This window comes from Parus major, chromosome 2 (assembly GCF_001522545.3).
Source record: "Parus major isolate Abel chromosome 2, Parus_major1.1, whole genome shotgun sequence".
NCBI classification, from domain to species: Eukaryota; Metazoa; Chordata; class Aves; order Passeriformes; family Paridae; genus Parus; species Parus major.
The window spans coordinates 113,586,883-113,606,087 of NC_031769.1; the positions used below are offsets into that span (position 1 = coordinate 113,586,883).

Sequence of the window (19,205 nt, forward strand, 5' to 3'; positions counted from 1 at the left end):
ATTTACTACTTTCAGGGGAAGTCTTCCAATATGTGGAGTTGCAGGCCCTAACTTCGCAAAGGGAGATGTGCTGAAGCCTTAGACACTGTAGTCCGCCCAAGTGATTAATATAATTACATCTTCTTTGTGAATAACTTCTGTAGATGTGAGGCAGACTTCGAAGCAAGTCAGTAGACACCCACACAGAACCAAATTATAACATCCTGATTAAATTGCTACGCACTGTAAATGCTAAAGTATTGTCAATACAAAGAAAGTTTGTTCCCAACAACTCTTAAAGTGTTGAAATTCACTTGAAATGTGCTGGGTTAAAAAGTTAACTTGCGTAGTTAGGTTATTTGCATGTAAAATGAGCAAAGATTATCAAGATCATTAAAGTATAAAACACGTGAAAGAATTATGTCAAATGTATTTTAGTAATACCTGCCAAATTCTGTTCACATCTGTTCATGTATATCTTATTTTAAGTTTTTTAGTTAGTGATCGAGTGGTGACTTTTGGTACACTACTTTTTCTTGAAAATAAAATAATTATTCTCTGGTTTGTGTCAAGCAGATTGAAACATTCTGCTTGAATTGCATGATATGAAACACTTTCTCAGCAGGGTCTGAGAAAGTGTGGCTCTGAACATTTATCTCCTTTTTATGGTCATAGAGCAGTGGTAGATGCCACATCTCTGGAAGCACTCACGGTCAGGTTGAATGAAGTTCTGAGAAGTCTGATCTACTTGAAAATGTCTTCGGTCATTGCGGAGAGGTGGAACTGGATGGCCTTTGAAGGTCCCTTCCAGTGCAAACTCTTCTGTTTCTGTGGGAATAACATGTAAATGCATTGTTTGTACACTATGCAAATGTAGGAGTAGAAGTTATAATACTGCAATTAAAATTAAGATAGATACCTCTTCAGATCTTTGACTTATCTTTAAGGTTTATTCCTTCTGTCTGTGGTGTTTTTGATAATTTCAATTAATTTTGTATGTTACACAAGCATCTCTTTAGATACCTCATACTGACCTTCAGAATGTTCAAATTCGGTGCTTGGGATTTAGTACTTGTTTGGGTGCCTGTCTTTGTAAATAACTTGCACAGAATTTTCTGCAGGATCATCATATTGTCAATTTTTACACAGAAGAATGCCATGTCAACATTTTGTTAGGCTGGAGGAATCATCAAAATGCACATCTTTAGGGATATGTAGGTGCCTCCAGTGAAAATACCTGTTTTGATGTAGAAAAATGTTGCTTACATTTTTGGAGGGGTTTTTTTTGTTTGTTTGGTTTTTTTTACCCAAAGGACCAGCATAATTCTCTTAGCTGCAGGTTCTTTCGGGATTCCAAAGGTTAAGCAGCATCAGTGTTAGTGGTTCATCTCACTATTTAAAAATAATTTCTAGGTAGTTTCAGGATGAGTGACAGGATGGGACAATCTCTCAGTTGCCCCTTGGCTTCAGAGTGGAACAGAGTCCTTGCTTTATGGGCTGATGGCGTGTGACTGACTAGCTGCATGATCCCAAGCGTCTTTCCTTTTATGACTGGTGCTTTGAAATAGCTATCTACTTTGTAAATTCTGTTTCTATTTTGTAAAGCTGTTTTTTTGTTGTTGTTGTTTTTTAAATACTCCCTGCTCTTTCCTTCTTGCCTGGACTCGGTGCTGTTAAATGAAGGTAAGAGTTGTCAAAGGAAGACTATGGCTGGCTGTGGCTTTTTGTCCTGCATCTAGTGACATTGTGACTGCTTGATATTTTTATTTATAAAGTATAAGAAAAGTATCAAAGCTCTAGGTTATCTTAAGCTATTCTGAGTTATGTTTATGTCAGAACAGTATGGGATTGTAGTCTCTTAAATTTTACTCCTGTTGTGACATTTGACAGTCAAATTGCCCAAATCAAGGTCAAACCCCTGGAGGTGCTCTGCAACTGTTGCCTCTTCCATGCTTTTCCATAGTGACCTGATACAAGGTTGATAAATGTTTCTAAAAGAATCAGTAAGTGGCAGAGTCCGCAGAAAGGAAATGTAAAGCCTGATTCAAACTGTTGATTTATGCTGCTCTTAGCAGTAGTGGTTGGTTTGGCTGCTTGCCCCTTGCTTGTTTGCCAGCTTCCTGCTACTTGGAGATGAACAGGGTCGTGGGTTTGCTTTCTCTGGGGTATGGAAGTGCTGTACCATTGCACTGAAATTCTGGTTATTTGCATAAACAATAAACAAATTTTTTATGACTAGATTTAAAAAAAAGAAAAATAATCAATCGTGGCATCTCATGTACTTTTTCCTTCTGTACAGAATTGCCTCAAATGGCCTGTCTCTAAGCTGGAGTTGCATCAGTAACTACATTGCTGTTTGCTTCTCTGTTTCTCAAAACTGTGGTATGCAGAACAAAAATGTTATTATTAAATGTGTCTAATGAAGGTAGGCTTTTGCAGAGCTGGCAAAACACTTAACTCCTGTTTTCATGACCATCTGCTGAATTATCCTAGGTACTGAGCCTGTGGCCTGGAGATGGGCTCTGCTTCTTGTCATCCAGGGAGGATGTCCTTTGTTGTAGTCCAGTATTAGGTATATTTAGTAAGCAACAGTAGCAGTTTAATGTAGTTTCTAGGAAAAAAATTTAATGTGTATTCTCTGAGGTGTTGTGACTTGAGCCTTCCTGAATCCCCAGCATGGTCAGTAGTGTGGGCCCTGGGGTACTCTTGAATTATATACTGTCCTGGGGAGCTCCCCTGCTTTAAAACCTGTATGTAAGAGCCAGATCCCCAAGCTTGACTGGGGCCAGGGATTAGGTCTGAAGGCTAAAGCAAAGCAGGCAGCACATCTGTGACTGGCTGACATCTGCACACCCTTGTACTTGCTATTTTTTCAGTGTTGATAAATTTTCATAAATACTTCCGTACTCACTGTCTTGTCCTTTGCAAGTAAGTTTTAGAAATAATGTCTGATTTATATCCTCTTTCTGTATTTGACCCTGTGGCCTGACCCCAAGTCAAAGCTTTGTGTATCTTATTCCCATCAAAGTAGACTGTAGGGTTTTGTTTTGAAGCCCAGCCATAAATTTAGTATTTCCTATCATGGCTAATGTGTCTGTTTCTTGTCTTTTATTACTAACATTTCATTTGTTGATTGATTTAAAGTCAAAACTGAGTATCAAAAGATACTGTTTGTATCTTTTCCTCCTGCAGCTGTAAAACATCCAAAGAGAAACAATTACAGTTGAATAATCAGGAACCAAGTTATTCTTCCTGGTTATACTGAGAGTGGAGAGAGAACTGACAGTCTGAGTATGAATCAGGGTAAGCAAGTGGATGTCCTTAAGCAGAGATAGAATAGAGATTAAAGTGAATTCTTGTTACTTTGAGGTTTTAAAAACTTGGTGATGAAAAGTCTTTACTTGGAAACTTGAATGTAGAAATGTCAGCTGGAGTCTTTCATGCCAGAGGAAAATTCATCTTTACAGGCTGCAGTGTCCATCTGTGTTTCAGTCGTGTGTAATGAATTGATAAATCAGTGACTGTTTACCTCAGCTGATTCCTCCTGCTGGTTGTCTCTTACTTCTTATGAAGTGCCTAACTTTTTTGAACCTGATTCTGAAGTGTTTTGTTTTTCTTTTTTTGTGAGTTTTTTCTTAGGTGGTTGGGGGGTGCTCTGGTGGGGTTTCCTCTGCATTTGGAACCATCTCATTATTAATAATTGTGCTTGTTCTAGTTCTGAAACTTATAATATAAATCTAGGTCTTGTTGTGCTGACCAGTGGGCAAAGGTGACCTGAAACTCCTCCAAAATGTGTTGATGGCTTGGTGTTCAGTAGCCATTTGGCACTTTCTCACTTCCTGATTTCCCGTAGATCTGATGAGTGTGTCATACTACCTCTAGTCATTCAGGTACTTTGGAGAACCACTCTTGCAGTTCCCTGGCATCATTCCCTGGCAAAATTGCTTGGGCAGGTTTTGCTTCAGCATCTAACTGTGAGCTTAAAACCTGAGACCTGCCTTGATCTGATTATTTAATGGAATTGGATGTCCCTTTTATTGCTTTGAATGTTGGTCATTGTCCCTTGGTCACAGCCAAGGGAGAAATAACACATCTCATGTAGGGGTTCACTGCCAGGAATGGTTAGGATTCTCTTGTCTCTTCCACAGCTTATCTTATGCAGATCTGGATTTGCAACAAAAACAATCATGAGTCCAAATCTGAAGTCATTAAGGAACATTTGTGTAACTTTGATGTTGCAAAGGCTTTTGAAAGTGTCTGTGTATTCCAGACCATCATTCTTAAGATGATAATGGCATCACTATTAAAAGCTAGAGAGAGGTGTCACCCTTGTTAGATCTAGTCTGCCTCATGCGTAATTTTGCTTGTATTTCCATGCTTTTCATATGCTTAGTAGATTTCCAATTCTGCCCATTAAGTGCTGATTTTAAGAAATCTTATTGTGAGAATGCAAGCAGTGTAACATACATGTTTCCCCTTTGAGCTGCAAATAATTAATTGCACTCATGTATATTTGCATCAATGTCTTCAGATTTTCTCCAAATAGCAGGCAAAGATGGTGATAGCATATGGTTGCTTCTAATGTTTGTTCCAAAGTCAAACCAATTACTTAGCTTGCATCTTATGAACAACAAAGTGGTTATGCTTTCATGGGGACTATGAAAAATGAATAAAGCTAAATGGTAAACTGAAAAGCAGGACAGTTCAGAATTTGACTTACTTCTGGGGTTTTACCCAGGCTGTCATTCAGTAATCATTGTATTTGGGAAGTAACTTTGAGACAGTATACCAACATCTTCCCTGGACCACCAATAAGGTCTCAGAGAATACATTATTTTTTTGAAAATTAGCTTCTTTAATCATGTCGTTTTTCAGAGCTTCATTGACTTTTTATTTTTAAACTGATAGACAATTCACCAAAAACTCACACGAAAGGTCTCTTATGTTGTCTTAATTTTAGCTTCTATTCCCTATTTTATGGTTCTCTGTAATGTTTGCAATAATAACACACTGTGGCATTTTCCTATTCCCTTTCACAGTGAAAACTTCAGTAACCCAATTGTTTTGAATAGATTTCCTGGTCTTACTTAAAATTAACCATGGTTCCAGGCCCCTTCTTAAGCCTGTCTTCTGGTGTCACTTTGTGCTGGTTTTGGCTGGGATAGAGTAAATTTTCTTCATAGTAGCTGGTCTGGAGACATGTTTTGGATTTGTGCTGAAATCAGTGTTGATAATACAGAGATGTTTTTCTTACTCCTGAGCAGAGCTTGCAGTGTCAAGGCCTTTTCTGCTTCTCACACCACCCCACTCTTGAATCATTATGTTTGCTTTTCATCATGTGCCTCATTTTCCTCATTTTGCAGCCTTTCTTTGAACTCTTAGTTGGCTGTTGTCACCAAACCCAGGAACATTCACAAGTTATACAGGCTTTCTTCTTTCAAGTCCCTTGGCAAGAGGTGTATATTCACAAAGACTGGAGAGGGTAGGAAGTGGCACATTAGCATATAAACACAGTTCATAGATTCCCAGTTGCAGTGTTTAGTTGGTTCCCTTGAATTGTGTTTGTGCTTTCAGCTGGGGAGTACTTTCCATCGTCTGCTGCTTTTCTGAGGAGTTTCTTGAAGGAATGGTTTTCTATAAGAATTGTTTCTTATCCTCTTGACTGCCGCCATTCTTACAAGGCTTAGTTGTGATGGCTTTTTTTGTTGTCCTTAGTTTGTTTGACATCTGGCTGTTGTTGCTCAGGTGCACAAAGAAAGTGACAGCATGGAAAACCATCAGGTCCCTCCATTCTGCCTCTTTGTTCAAGTCCTATAATTTCACTGTCCTTCATTTCCCTCTACAACAATTCCTCAAAAAACACACTATCTCTTTTTGCTTATCTTTGGAGTGAGCCCTGTTTCACCAGGCTGCTTACTGATGCTTAAGCACTCTTAATTACTCTGTCATGATGTCTGTATTTTCATTTATTTTTTAACTTTAGAAAAATAAATCTTCTCCTGTAGAACCAGGTAATGGGCTGGCCAGAAAACCTGTTTTTCTGTGTTCCATTTTTTTTTTTTTTGTTCCTATTATATTTTAATAACTGATACAAACTGTAAATTAAACCCTTGGTGTTGGAGAGTAAAAAAGAGAGTAGCTGAGAATGTGGTCTGCCCAAACAAATAAGGGTAAAATGAAGAACTGCTTTTTGTCCCTTGTAGACATGTTTCTCAGACCTGCATCTGTACACACCAGCAAACAAAAATATTAGTGTGTTGGTGGTGATCTGCTGCTAATTGAAGCTTTGTTTCAGTGTAATTAACGTTTAGGAAATTAGTGCACTTTCATGCTTCTGCAAAGGTACTGTAACTTTCCTTGGCAGTTTATAGTGGCTAGGTAGCTGTGCTGGTCCAGAGTCTCCTCGTGAAATACTCACAGCTGCAGGAATAGTGGTAGTGAGGCATTAAAACTTTTAAAGACAGTGCTGTCTTCCAGTTGTCCAGTGGATGTAACTCTTGCCTGGGACAATTAGTAGTATTTTTGTCAAACTTGGTGGGGAGTAAGGCTCCTCTTTGTATCCTGTAGGTGTCTTTGCATTGAAATTTACTAGTCTTGATCTGAATTGGGATGAATACTCCTATCAACTGGCTATCATGTCAGAAAACATGGATGTTATTCCATCTCAGAAGGAAAACCTTCAGTACTGAAGATACTAGCCAATGGAAGTAATATAGAGTAATAATTAAAGTAGCAGTGTGTGAAATATGAATGTATTAATATTAATTGTGGGAAGTGCCTGACTTGAGATTTTTCTGTATATCTTTAATTTGATCCCTCCATCTTTTCAGTGGCTTGATGCTGAATATGGGAACAGATTACAACTTAGTTTAATTGTTGATGTAAATGAAAAGAAGTCTGTCTGCAGGAGTAGAAACTGCCAGAGTTAGTAGATATGGATCCTTTCTAACAAAACTCCACTAATATTTCTGAAAATTGTGTTCTCTAAATTGACTATACCTTTTAACTTGTGCTTGATGCAAGATTTTTACCTGAAAATAATAAGGATGTGAGAGTACCTGCTGCCTGTGAAAATGTAGAGTCTGCATTAAAAGGGTTGAATAGTTTTTCACAATACACATTGCTGGGTATTCCCTTGTTTCTAGTTACATATAAAGCTGAGAACTTCTCTACCTCTTCTGCTTTGTTAAATAACTTAATTCTCTCACAGAGGTTTGGCTGCAGAGAGCATTCATATCATTTTTTGACACAGAAAGTATATCTTATCTGAGTAGCTAGATTCCTCCAGCTGCTTAGTTTCAGTTTCCTGACTTACAGTTCTCCTCCGTGACAGAGATTAAGGTGACGCCTTATCGAAGCATCAAGTTATCAAATGCTTAATCATATGCTGCTGAGCTTCCATATCATCTTATTTCTTTGTAAGGAAATCCTACATTTTTAAAGACTTTAGTTTGGATTATGGAAACCCCACGGTAGACTTGAGTCAGGTTTGAAGGTTTAGGTTGATGCCTTTGGGATTATTCGAATAAGAAGGCCATTCATTCATTGATTCATGAATCCTTCTAAATTACATTTGGCTTCTCTTCCATGAGATGTGTATTTTTGTAAGTATTAAAACTTTGATTTTATACTTAGCAAGAGAGGAAGAACATAGCATTGAGGATGAAAAGTCCTTTCAGAAAAAAAAAAAAATCCCTAAGACTTGTTGATACTGGACACCAAAACAGGAAACTACATGTGTCATAAAAGGCTCCAGCTTGTTGGATAAAGGCTGAAACTCAGGATGTAGTCTATAAATACAAAACAGGTTCATAAAAATATTTTTAAAATGCTATTCTGAGCACTTTAAAGAAGCTGACTGATAATATAAATATTTAATATACATATATTTGTGCAGATGCATACACACACATACACTCAATACCATACTTTCATCTTTAAACACGAATATATTCAATTCAGTGATATTTATTTCCCCTATGAGACTGCTAACATTACTAACACCAGATATAAATTTGTGACAATATTTTTTGCAGATTCTAAACCAGGAATTTAGTGGAGAAGCAAAAAGAAAGGGACTCTCATTTCAACAGGTAGAAGGGTAGAAATTTGTGAAGCTGAATATTTACCTGCACAAAAAGTCACAACCTTTTTCCCCCTACGGCATTTTGTCACAAGTTTTTGTTTTCAGGCTGTACATCTAGCAGTCTTCTGGGGATTTTGGGGATGTGTTCTATCCTGACCACTTGATAGCTGTTAAAAATTGTCACTCAACTTGGAAATAAAAGTGTTTGTACTTGAACTTGCTCAGGCTGTTGGCCAAGCAACATGGCTGGAACAGATTTACTAGCTGCAGCTAATGACCATGTTCACTTTTTTCCCTTTGACTTGTCAAGTATCAACTTAGAGTTGCTTTGGTTTTTAGACTAAAATGAGCATCATTCAGAATTACTGCTTAAAATACAGTAATTTGGATATCAGAATAATTTGTAATAATTTGAGAGTGTATTTCTGGCTGATAATTTGTTTTTGTGCTTTGTTGTACCAAACAAGGGAAGATTGAAAAATATTTTTTTTCTTTTACCAAATACCAGAATAATGCTACGACAGCAGGTTCATGATAGCTGAGTAGCTGTAATGCTACATCATTCTGAATATGCTTATCCCTTCATCTGTCTCGTTATTTTTTTCTAATTTTAAGTACTTACATACAGATACCAATACATCTGAAATCCCCCCATTGTTACTTGTTTCTGTTGTACCACTGTTTCAAAGGTAGTCAGTCTCCTAAGATGAGACTTCATCCACCCACCCAACACAAACTCACTCTTCAGTGTCCTAATGTCAAGACCCAAACTCAGTCAGGGTCCCCAAAGACTGAGTGGAGAAGCTCAAAGTAATTGGTGTCTGATGAATATTGCTGCCTGTTTGGTTTGTTAACAGTATGAGACCAAAAATGGTTTTCCTGAATTTGTGCTTAAGCTGTTTCTGCATATATTTTTGAGATTTTTGTTCATCACATGGTCTCTAACCTGACTGCAGTCCTTTTTCTGGAGTGAATAGCTGATTAGAAAATTAAAGTAATTTGAAACCACTCAGAACTGTTTGCTTAAAGGAAGCTGCTGTGCCATCTGCTTGTGCCAGGAAGGGTGCTTGACCACATACTGTCAAATAAAACCAAGCCACAGAAATCTCATGTACCAAAGTACTTTTCTGTGTGTTTAGAGCTGGTCTTACCTCAGGTGGCATTTTGAGAAAAGGAACATAAACAGGGATTTAGGTCACAGCTTGTAAACTACTAAGTTCTGTATGGTTGTTTTACATGTAAAAAGCAGTGGTGAAACACATTCGTTTCAGGAAGGCAATCTCGTTTTCCTTCCCTTCTGGTGGTGGAAGTTGAGGATTTTTATTTTTTAATTTTTCTGAGCATAAGGCGGTGTTCTGGAGTGTACTTTTAACAAGGACTGCTTTGTCAGCTGGCTGGAGGTCATGTGCAGGGAGGCTAGGCTAGGTGGTTTGCAGGCACTGTTTCTTGCCTGCAGAGGCACAGCCCTGTGTGAGTCCCCTGAGAAGATGATGTGTCACACTTGTGCTCTTTGCCCTGAAGCAATTCCAGTGCATGTCTCTGAGCAGTTTCACTGTGGGGAAAATAACGACATGAGAGACATTCAGAATTGATACCTGTAGGTCACCTGTTACATTTCAGAGCTTGGAGATAATGCTTGGGACTGGCAATGTAAAGGCTAGCGTCATCTATAGCTGGCTGAAAGCTTGTCCAGTATTGCTAAACACCTCTTTGCAGCCTTGAAGTCTCCAGAAGAAGATGTAGGGTTCTCATTTTGGAAGTTTACATTGCTTAAACCAAGATGCAGGCTTTAAGGACACTGTTCTCTTATCCATTCTAAAACTGTGGCTTTGATAAAGCTAAATGCCTTCCCTGTTGCTGTGATTCCAGGTGTTGCTGCAGGGAGCCTCTGGGAGCCCAAGGGTGGAGAGATCTACCTTCATCTGAAGATCTCTGCTAAAGGTAAAGACCTCCTAACAGGCCAGACAGCCTTAGCAGGAGTTCAGAAGTCTTACACCAAGGTAAAGTGATTAATTTTTCAAGCAAATTGAATTGTCTGGTACAGTTTTCAAAATAAGAATTCTTCTTTTTGTGAAATAAACATTTGAATGCATCTCTGAGCTTTCTCCTTCCTTTGTGTGTATAGCTCCTTGCTACCTGATACAAATGTTGTAATAGGAAATGCTGGGGAATGGGAGAGGAAAACAACATAATATGCATTGTAGCTTAGAGCCAGAAATAATTCCTTAGATTATTAGTAGAAAGATAAATCTACAGTTTTTTGTTGGCAAGGGAACAGGCTGTTTCTGAGCTCTATGGCATGCTGTGTTTTTAGAAACATATCCCACTTCCAAGTGCCACATTCAGGGCTCGCTTTGAGTGGCCACAAAAATAAGAAAATGCTCTCTGGCATCTCCAGCAGTGGGAGATGAATGAAGTTTGTATATGATGACTTTCTGTTTATCAGCACTGTGGTAATAGCATCTAGAACCCATTCTTGCTTGTACAGGATAAATACTGATTGAAGAAAAAGACATGTGACCCAAAGAACTTTGCTGAACTTATCAATGCTAGAGTTGCACACACTTACAGAGATTTGACTATGCTATGGTTTTGTTTGCCAGTGTTTTGAATGTAATGATGGTATATACAGAATCTTCATACTGACAAGATTAATTGAACTAAGTGTAGAGAGTTGGCTGAAAAAAGTGAGTAGTAGTGGAAATGTTTCTTACAGGTTTATTTAGGTAGGTGCTTCTAAAGTTCTGTCAGCTTATCTATATTTAAAAACTACCTGTTGCAAGGTGTTAACTTCATTGTTGGAAAGCTTGTTAAATAACTGTTTCTTGATTCACCTGAGAAGAACTGGAGTTTTTTTCTAGTTAATCCTTTATTGATCTTAATTTAAACTGAAATTAGAGCTCTGAGCTAGACCTAAGTATATTGTCTTTCCATCCACTGGGTAAAATCAAAATCGGTGTTAAGTTCTCCCATTAGCAGAGTCAGTTCTTCAGCTCATAACCTTCCCTCATGATCTGCTGTTGACATCTGGGGGTGAGTGCAGCAAGCACAGTTAGGCCCCCTCATCCCTTTGCTGCACCATGCCCTCTCTTTGCTTCACATTTCTTGGATTTCAGCTGCACCCATGTTTCTCCAGTCCACTAGCAGGGTCATCTTGAACAACAGAGGACACTGTATTCAAACCTTGACAGAGCAGAAAAGCTGCTGCTGATTACAAAGTGATTTTAAACTGAAGACAAAAACCCTATCCAAAAATCTTATCTTTGTAATGTTTCCCTTTGTCACATTTGCCTTAGGAGTACGCTAAGCAATACAAGTTGAGATAACAATACATTACAAAGACACATCATTTCTTCTGGGGGTTATTTAAACATTTATTTATTTTTGAAGTGTGGTTTTATGTGTTGAGAGAGTGAAGACTTGACAGAAGGTTTCCTCATAATCCCATGGGGTACACGGATGTATCTAGGTGGAATGGTGGTTAGGTTTCAAACACAGCAGTGTTAGTGCAGTGTTTGGTTTTGGTGATGCATAGCATCCATGAGTGAAATGCAGCTTTGAGCACTCTCACTGCTTCCAGCAAGGCAAACAGCACAGTTTGTTCTGTGCCTCTCTGTCTCTTGTTTCCCTTTGTTGGAGGGGTTTGTTGCTAACTAGAAACACATGATACGAGACAGCCAAATGTTCTGGTGAAAATCAAGGACACTTCATAGCTGTGAAGATTTTATATTTGCCCTAGATTCTTTTTTTTTTCCTCATTGATGCAGCTGTAACTGTTGTAAATTATATGAATAATTGATCAAGGAGTTCTTGTTACCTCAAATCATGTTATGCTTATTGCTTTTTAGAACTGTGCTGCTCTTTGTTGTACTACAGCACTGCTCCTAAGCTGTTCTCTCTGTGTGGTTTTTATGGCCTTAAAGTTTTCTTCTGCTTCCGACTCTGGTCTTCCCTTCTTTCCCCTTCCCTACAAGAACATGTTGTTTCTGCTGCAGGATATTCCATGATCTAAGTGAAAAGCAGAGTCCTTTTTAATCGTCAGCAACACGTTTTAAAAAACCCTTCCCAGCCCTGGGAACTGTGCAGTGCACACATCTGGTTTCACATAAGCATGAATTGCTGGCTTCACAAACGCAGAGCATGTAGTCCTTGCCACAGAGTTAGCTAAAGTGTTCTGTAACTTGAGACTCTATTTGAAATAAAAACAAAATTGTATAGCTTCTTTACCATGCTAATGGAAAACATTTAATTTGCTTTTTTTCAAGCCAACCAAAAGTATGACGCAATGCTGCTCAGGCAGATTTACAGTGCCTTTTCTTCCCTAGAAATCAATACAGCTTGGAGGGGCTGCTGTGAGAGCTGGCTAGCTGACTGCAATCCAGCTGCATTCAAATGTAAACTTCTGTACCACAAACCAAAACTGGTGATTTTGATTTATTCAGGCATCACTGTATCTCTGAGATTGTGGTGTTGAATTTTATTTTTTGCTTTATTGCCATTAATACTAGATTGGATTTCAAAATAGCAGGTTCAGTGGGCTTATGTTTTTTGGTTTTTTTTTCATGAAATCATTCAGTGATTTTCTGCTTTTCCTGAATTACAGTACTTTGATCTGTGGTAGTGATATCAGCAAAAGCAGATCTATGTACATGGCCATGTGTGCCTTTCAGTGGAGTCTTTTTGCCCCCCCTTAAAAACAAGGAAAGAAAGGGCAACACCAAAAAGCAGGCCCTCATTCAGTGTGAGCGTTAAGAGCTAGTGTCATCATTTTCCAGTTTGTACAGAATAAGCCCTGAATATTAAATGTTGTTTGATTTCTCTCTTGCTAGAAGAGGTAAAATGCAAGAGTTTTTTGTGTGAGTCCAAAAGAAGTTAAGAGGAGAACCATGGGGTTTTTTCATAAGTGAAGCCAGCAGTGCAGATTTTCATAGTACACCAACTGTTTTGTCTTTGTTTCCTTTCTGATTCCTCACTGCTTTCTCTAATAGCTTTGACTGTATTTAAACTCTGCTATGAGAGGCTGTTGGTGTTTCTCTCCATATTTTTCCCCTAACAGGATTTCAGTCTTGCTTAAGAGCTTTACTTCTGGCAGAAGGTCTTTTCTAGAATGGCCCATAGGGATCCCTGACACTGCTGTTGTCCCTGAATGCTGTATTTCTTCAGGAAGTCATGCCACTGGTGGTCTGTGTCCTGGTCATACTTAGTTCTAGGAGAAGGAAAGTCACAACTTGATTGCTAGCTTCCCAAAAGGACATTTCATTTTCTTTTTAAGGAGAAAAGTTCTACTTCCATTTCTCATGCAACTGTGATCCAGGTTTTTTTATCCTCCACCATTTTTCTCTCGTATACTTAACAATCTCATGGTGAGCAAACAGCTGGAGAAGACAGTGTAGAGGAATTGAGGTCCTTTTTGTAGGGGTAGCTTGGGATGTCATGGGTTAGCAAAGAGGAGCAGCAGACTCGTTTTGGAAATATGTTTGGCCCATAAGTTTTCTGTTTGACCATTCCACAGTTCTTGTTAGCATGAAAGGTCTGTCATTACAGTTTTCCTTTTGCCATTTTCTCTGCATTAGTGCTGGCAGTCCAGGCTGGAGTATGCCATAAAGACTTCTAAAGCTACACTTTGAATAAAGCTTACATTTACTACAGAATATTTGCTTTGCATGGTTACAGTACAAGCACTGTATTTCTGTGTAAAAACTGTAATGAAGTTGTTAAGAAGAAAAGAAACTCTTAGAGCATTTGCACTAAAGTTCATGGAGCATGAGATAGCTGTGCTTAGGATGCTGGTGCTTTGAAGGGATTAAAAAAAGCTTCTCAGAAATAAACACAACATTCTCAGACTAGCAAAACAGTATGCAAGTGATGTGAGGAACAGCACTAATTATTATGTAGAGAATAATCTGACTTGAAATGCCACAGTGGAATCCACTTTATGAACTGACCTTCTTACATATGAATTGAAAAACAGGAAAAAGTACAGGGCATGACCTAAAAATGGTAGTCTGGAAGCTTCTTTAGGTATGTTTGGTCTTATTTTTGTCTAGCCTGAAATGTAGTTTTTCCTCTTGAGTCAAACCTGAATAAACTGGTTTGAGTGTTCATGTTGTCCTCATGGTTCCAGCTCTGCCAGACATAGCTACTTTATTTTAAGAATTGCTCTTACTTGGAATTTGAGTCCTGCTGGAAACAGTATGCCATCAGGAGGATGCAGTCTTGCTATTAAGAAACTTAAATAAGATAAGGTTAATCCTATTGTATGCTTCTACTTTCAGAGGCTGTGTAGAAACTTGCCTTTCCGAGTTAGGGTGCCATACCATCCACTACCTGCTTTATGGAATTTCTCTCTTTTATTTTTCTGAATTGCTGGCTTGCTTAGACGTTAATATTCAAAATGTTTCACACAGTTGTAGATGGCATTATACTGTGACAACTTTCAGGCTTACAGAAAAATTCCTGTCAAAGAAGGTGAGACAAAATGAATTTACCTATAATCTATTTGTTTATGCCAAATTTAGGTTTCTTTTATACAGAATGTTTAAATTGTTTTATTTATGTATTAGTAAAGATAGAGTAAGGATTAAATTACTGTGAGCCTTTGCTGAGATGATTTATCAGAAACTCTTTCCATATAGCAAGAATTTTCATGTTGTCATTTTGGATTGGTGCTGAACCAAACTTCATTATCCTTCAGGATAGAGGTAGTATTGGCTACTAAAAAAACCCCAACCAACAACAACCAAATTTAAAAATTTTCCTACATGTGTAGGAGGATAATCAACTTCCAATATTGTTCTTACCTTGGTCTTTTGCATTTAGAAGTGAAACTGCAAAATGACTTCTGAATGAGGTCAGCTTTTGAGTTGTCTAAATCAGTCTTAGGTTTCTTAAAACTTGCAGCATAACAGATGATTTGTGGAGAATTAGGCTGTTAAGAGTATATGTTCTTAAAATAAGTTGGTTTAGAAAAGGTACACTTTTCAGGCTGTCCTAAAAATTAGTGACTTTGTAAATCATTTTATCTTAGGCAGTGGTTAAATATCTGTGTGAGTAATTAGCAGTTGTGTTGTCTCTTCTCCTTTCTTCTAAAGGACCTGAAACTTATTTATAAGACCAGATAGTTATCAGTAGGTTTTGACTCACTGAGAAGGTCTAGATTAAGAGCAGAAACCTTTTGTTGTTAAAACAACAGCTGACTCGCTGTGTGCCTTGAGCATGTATTTTTGACTTCCTTGCATCAGTTTACCATTGTGTATCCACTAGTGTTGCCACCACCATAAAGTTCTTTGTAAGCCTGTAATCAAAATACAGTTGAAGCTGTTTATTATTCTGAGTGAACTCAACTTCATTTCTGTGCAATTCCACATATGGCAGTGTAAAAGTAAAGTGCAGGGGAATTATGCAGTTTAGTTTATAAAGAAATTGCACAAAATAAAACCACCTCGTGCAATATGTATTATAGTAAAGTAGGTTTGAAAAAAAACCAAAACCCACACACATTTTTATTTTGGATTGTATACAAAGTATATACAAAGACTGCTAGTGGGGGACAAAGCTGTTCAGTTAAAATGGGAATGCTATGACTATAAAAGTTGAGGGGGGGGGGGGGAAAAATCTGTCCTAGAAGGGCTACGTGGCAGTCTTGATTTGCCTGAGTCTTTAGCAGAGGTTTTCCACTTCTGTTTCTGCCAAGTGAATTAAATTTATGAAGAGACGCTAAACTCCAAGGGTTGGACTGTTAGTATCCTTTGACAAGGTTAATGTGGTGAAGCAGAATATTGATAATAATGAGCTGACATTTAACAGTGGACCAGCTGAGAGATCCTTGTGTTCCTACATAATGTGAAGATTGAGTGTCCTGTAAGCTCATTGTTTAGGTTTTGTATTTGCGTTTGCGTGCATGCCAGGACATGCTCTGGGAAGAGGCATAAACTTTTTTCTTTTTTCTTTCACAAATACATTTCTTTCCTGTCTAGAGCTGGAAAAGAGAAGCACAAGAGGGGTTTTGTTAAATACAGCAAAATCTAATTACAGCTTGATTTAAAGCTACATTTACACAATGGCTGAGGGGTGAGTTCACTTCCACAAAAACAAAGTTGTTGGCTTCCTACTGTGCATCGGGGAATGTGAAGATGCATGTCCTGGAGAGCAGCTGCCTCCCTCTGCTGGCACCAGCTTTTCTTACGCTGTGCTACAGCTCTGCTACATGATATAAAAAATATAACTGTGCTCTTATGCAAAAGAACAGTGATGCATGAATTCACTGGTGTGTGCTCATCTTACTGGTTATGCCGCAGGTAATATGTGGTACATCACGTGTTCATGTGATAGGCCTGATGTGTGTTTTCTATGAGCTGTAGAAACCTTGTTCCTCTAAAGGAACAGTTGTTTCCTCCAGTTTGTGTCTTGAGCAGTTATGTCCCTGCTGGTTGAAAGGCAAAATATGGGTGAACAAACTACATTTTCTTGCCATTGTGATTTTTACTCAGTGTGCACCTCTGGAAAATGCAAGATCTCATTTTATTTGCCTGCTGAAGTAACTGAAAATGTGGTTTTCTTTGTTCAACTGATTCAAGTGTTCTGCTGTTCTTTTAACTCTGTTTCTCAGATGACAGGGTTGCACATCTCCATCTTACTGAAAGTTCATACTTTGTAGTGTGTTTTTCACTTTCAGAGATGCCTTTTGCTCAAGAACCCCCTCACAGGTGGTTTCATGGCAGCAGCTCATAGCTGAGACTATGGTCTTTATTCTTCCCTTGTTTCTGGCTGATGGCTGCATTTTTAGCAGTTTTTTATTACTGAACTTGCACTTTATGCTGCTACTACTCCTTCTATTTTTGCTACTCTAGTTCTTAAGAACTAGAATAGCAGAGTTTAGAGATTAAATATATGCACTGCCACTATCTAGGAAAATGAGGCTCTGTGGAAGTAGAAGGTGGCTGGTGGTGAGACTGAGGTTGCTGTGCTGCTCAGCAGCATTGCTGAACCATGTTTGGAAGCTGCTTAGTGGAGAGATTTGTGTTAGTGAGAGGCTGGGAAAGTGGGTTGGTGTACATGGGAAGTCTTGGGGAAGGAGAAACAGGCATAGGGTTGGAGGGGAGGGAAGGGGTCACTGATATTCACAGAAATGAATGAGGGACAACAAAGCTTGCCCAGAAGAAAGCATTGCAGACACACTGGTGGAGAGGGAAAAGTAGAGATGGAGGGCGGTGGACAGCATGTGGATGGCAAAGCAGCGGAGGGAGATATGGCCCTCTGAGCTGTGTCTTTGAAGTAGGGTTAGTGTTGCAAAGTCCAGAAGAGGGATACAGATCTGCAGAGTGCTCGTGAGAGAAGCAGTGAAATGAGAGGGTCTGGCAGGGTATTTCTGACAGTTAAAGACATGCCCAAAATTGTCAGTCCCCTCAAAAATGAAGAGTTGTAAAGTTGCAAGAGGCAGAGAGGAGAAGGGACAAGATCTTGTAAGATGAATCATTCATTCATCACTAGAGTGATCTCCTTTGTTTATTTATTTGGTGTCAGCTCATTTCACACTTCTCTGAGAATTACAGGCCCAGCTGTATTATTGTGATACTGGTGAACCATAGCTGAAGTTGATGATGGGGGAAAAACAGGACCACAAAGCTTGCTGTGATACTGAGAGAGGTCAGTGGATGACAATCACATCATTGTGTCTAGCTGGTATACAGTTGCACTTCAAAAAACTACAAGAAAGTCTCTTTAGCATGAAGTCATGCAGGGAACTCTATCCTTCTTAAGTCTTAGACTTTCATTCAGTTTACACAAACTTCTGTAAACAGATCATCACCATTTCTTGCTGCTTCTTGAGATATTTCTGGGCTTTATTTGGTCCTTGCTGGAGTTCTGTCATTCAGCATTTTGCTTTTCCTCAGACAATTAGTCATATTAAGGTCATCAGCTGGAGAAAGAGAAATAAGTTGTCTTTTTCAGCACTGTTTTGCCTGCACTGTATGTGGCCTTCAATTTAAGGTGTTCCAAAATGTTGATAGGAAGAAGAATCTTTGAGCACATTTATGAATGTCCAGGGGTCAGAGTCAGTGTTTTGTTTGGCTGCCCACAGGAGAACAGTGGCATTCACACTGCAGTATATTGGTCAGTGAAGTACCCATGGACACAACCCACGTAGTACCTCTTATTTGTTTTCCAGGTGGCTCTGGGCAGTCACTGCTGAAAACCACACAGTTTTGTGGCTCTTGCATTGTCTCATGTCAACCAGAAATTCTGCAGTTGATTTCTCAAGAGAAGATGACTTGAAGGACAGAGGTATATGGATTGCCTCTACCTTTTCTTCTGATTATTTTTGATTGTTAAATGCTTAGAAAAACCAAAACCAACAATCAAGTTTGATAAGATCCCAGCTGCTAGTCAGTGTTGATATGCAGAAGTGACTTAGTATGAGTTACAAGCTTTGTTCTTTTGGAAGCTTTTCTTTCAGCTGTGACAATTGTAAAATTATTCTCCTAGGAGATGCTCAGCTCTTCCACCTTCACCCCTAATAACTATGCTGGCTAGGTATTCCTGCTGTTTCTTTGGTGGATACATGTTCAGAGATAATGTCATTTTCAGCTGTATTAATTACCAGAGGTACACCGTCAAAATAGTAGGTATGTGATCTTAGTACTTTCCTGAAAGAGCCATAAAACCTAAAAACAAACAAATTCTGGCCCTTGTAAGATTTTTATAAGGAAGATTAAACTTAAATTTATGAGGAAGGATATTCCAAAAACACGTAGTATGTGAAAGAGGTTGTTTTTGTTCTAATTACATTGAATCTTCTCTCTATTTTGAAGAAATTTAAGTCTTGTGATGCAGCTAATTTTTATTTAACAAAAAGGCTTTTGGGGCCCTGTCTGAGTGAGAGGGTTTACAGAATTGAGACATTGGGTGGTATAACCCTCCTGTTGCATCCACTAGATATGATTCCATAAGGGACTTGATGTACCAAATGTGGCCTGTAGATCAAATTAATCAATTGACTGTTGATCTTGAGTATTGAGTGCCCATCGTGGGTTTTTGACTGAACCCTGGTTAGCGCTGACCAGTAGTGATATGGGGCATTGAGCTGTTCAGAAGGCAGTGGCTGCGTGTTTTCTGCACCAAGAACTCCTGCACCTCTCCT

General features: G+C 38.7%; 1 protein-coding gene across 4 annotated transcripts in view; it reads left to right on the top strand.

Moving 5' to 3' along the window:
- Nucleotides 1–19,205, top strand: part of FAM110B (family with sequence similarity 110 member B) — a 111,154-nt gene that overhangs the window by 17,095 nt on the left and 74,854 nt on the right. For 2 of the 4 annotated variants that reach the window (XM_015619893.2, XM_015619892.2), the window contains exon 2: nucleotides 9,935–10,065. The gene's annotated coding sequence lies outside the window, so the exon portion shown is untranslated. Of the gene's footprint in view, nucleotides 1–9,934; nucleotides 10,066–18,233; nucleotides 18,350–19,205 lie in introns of all 4 variants that reach the window. The other 2 variants (XM_015619894.2, XM_015619895.2) reach the window with 2 other exon arrangements.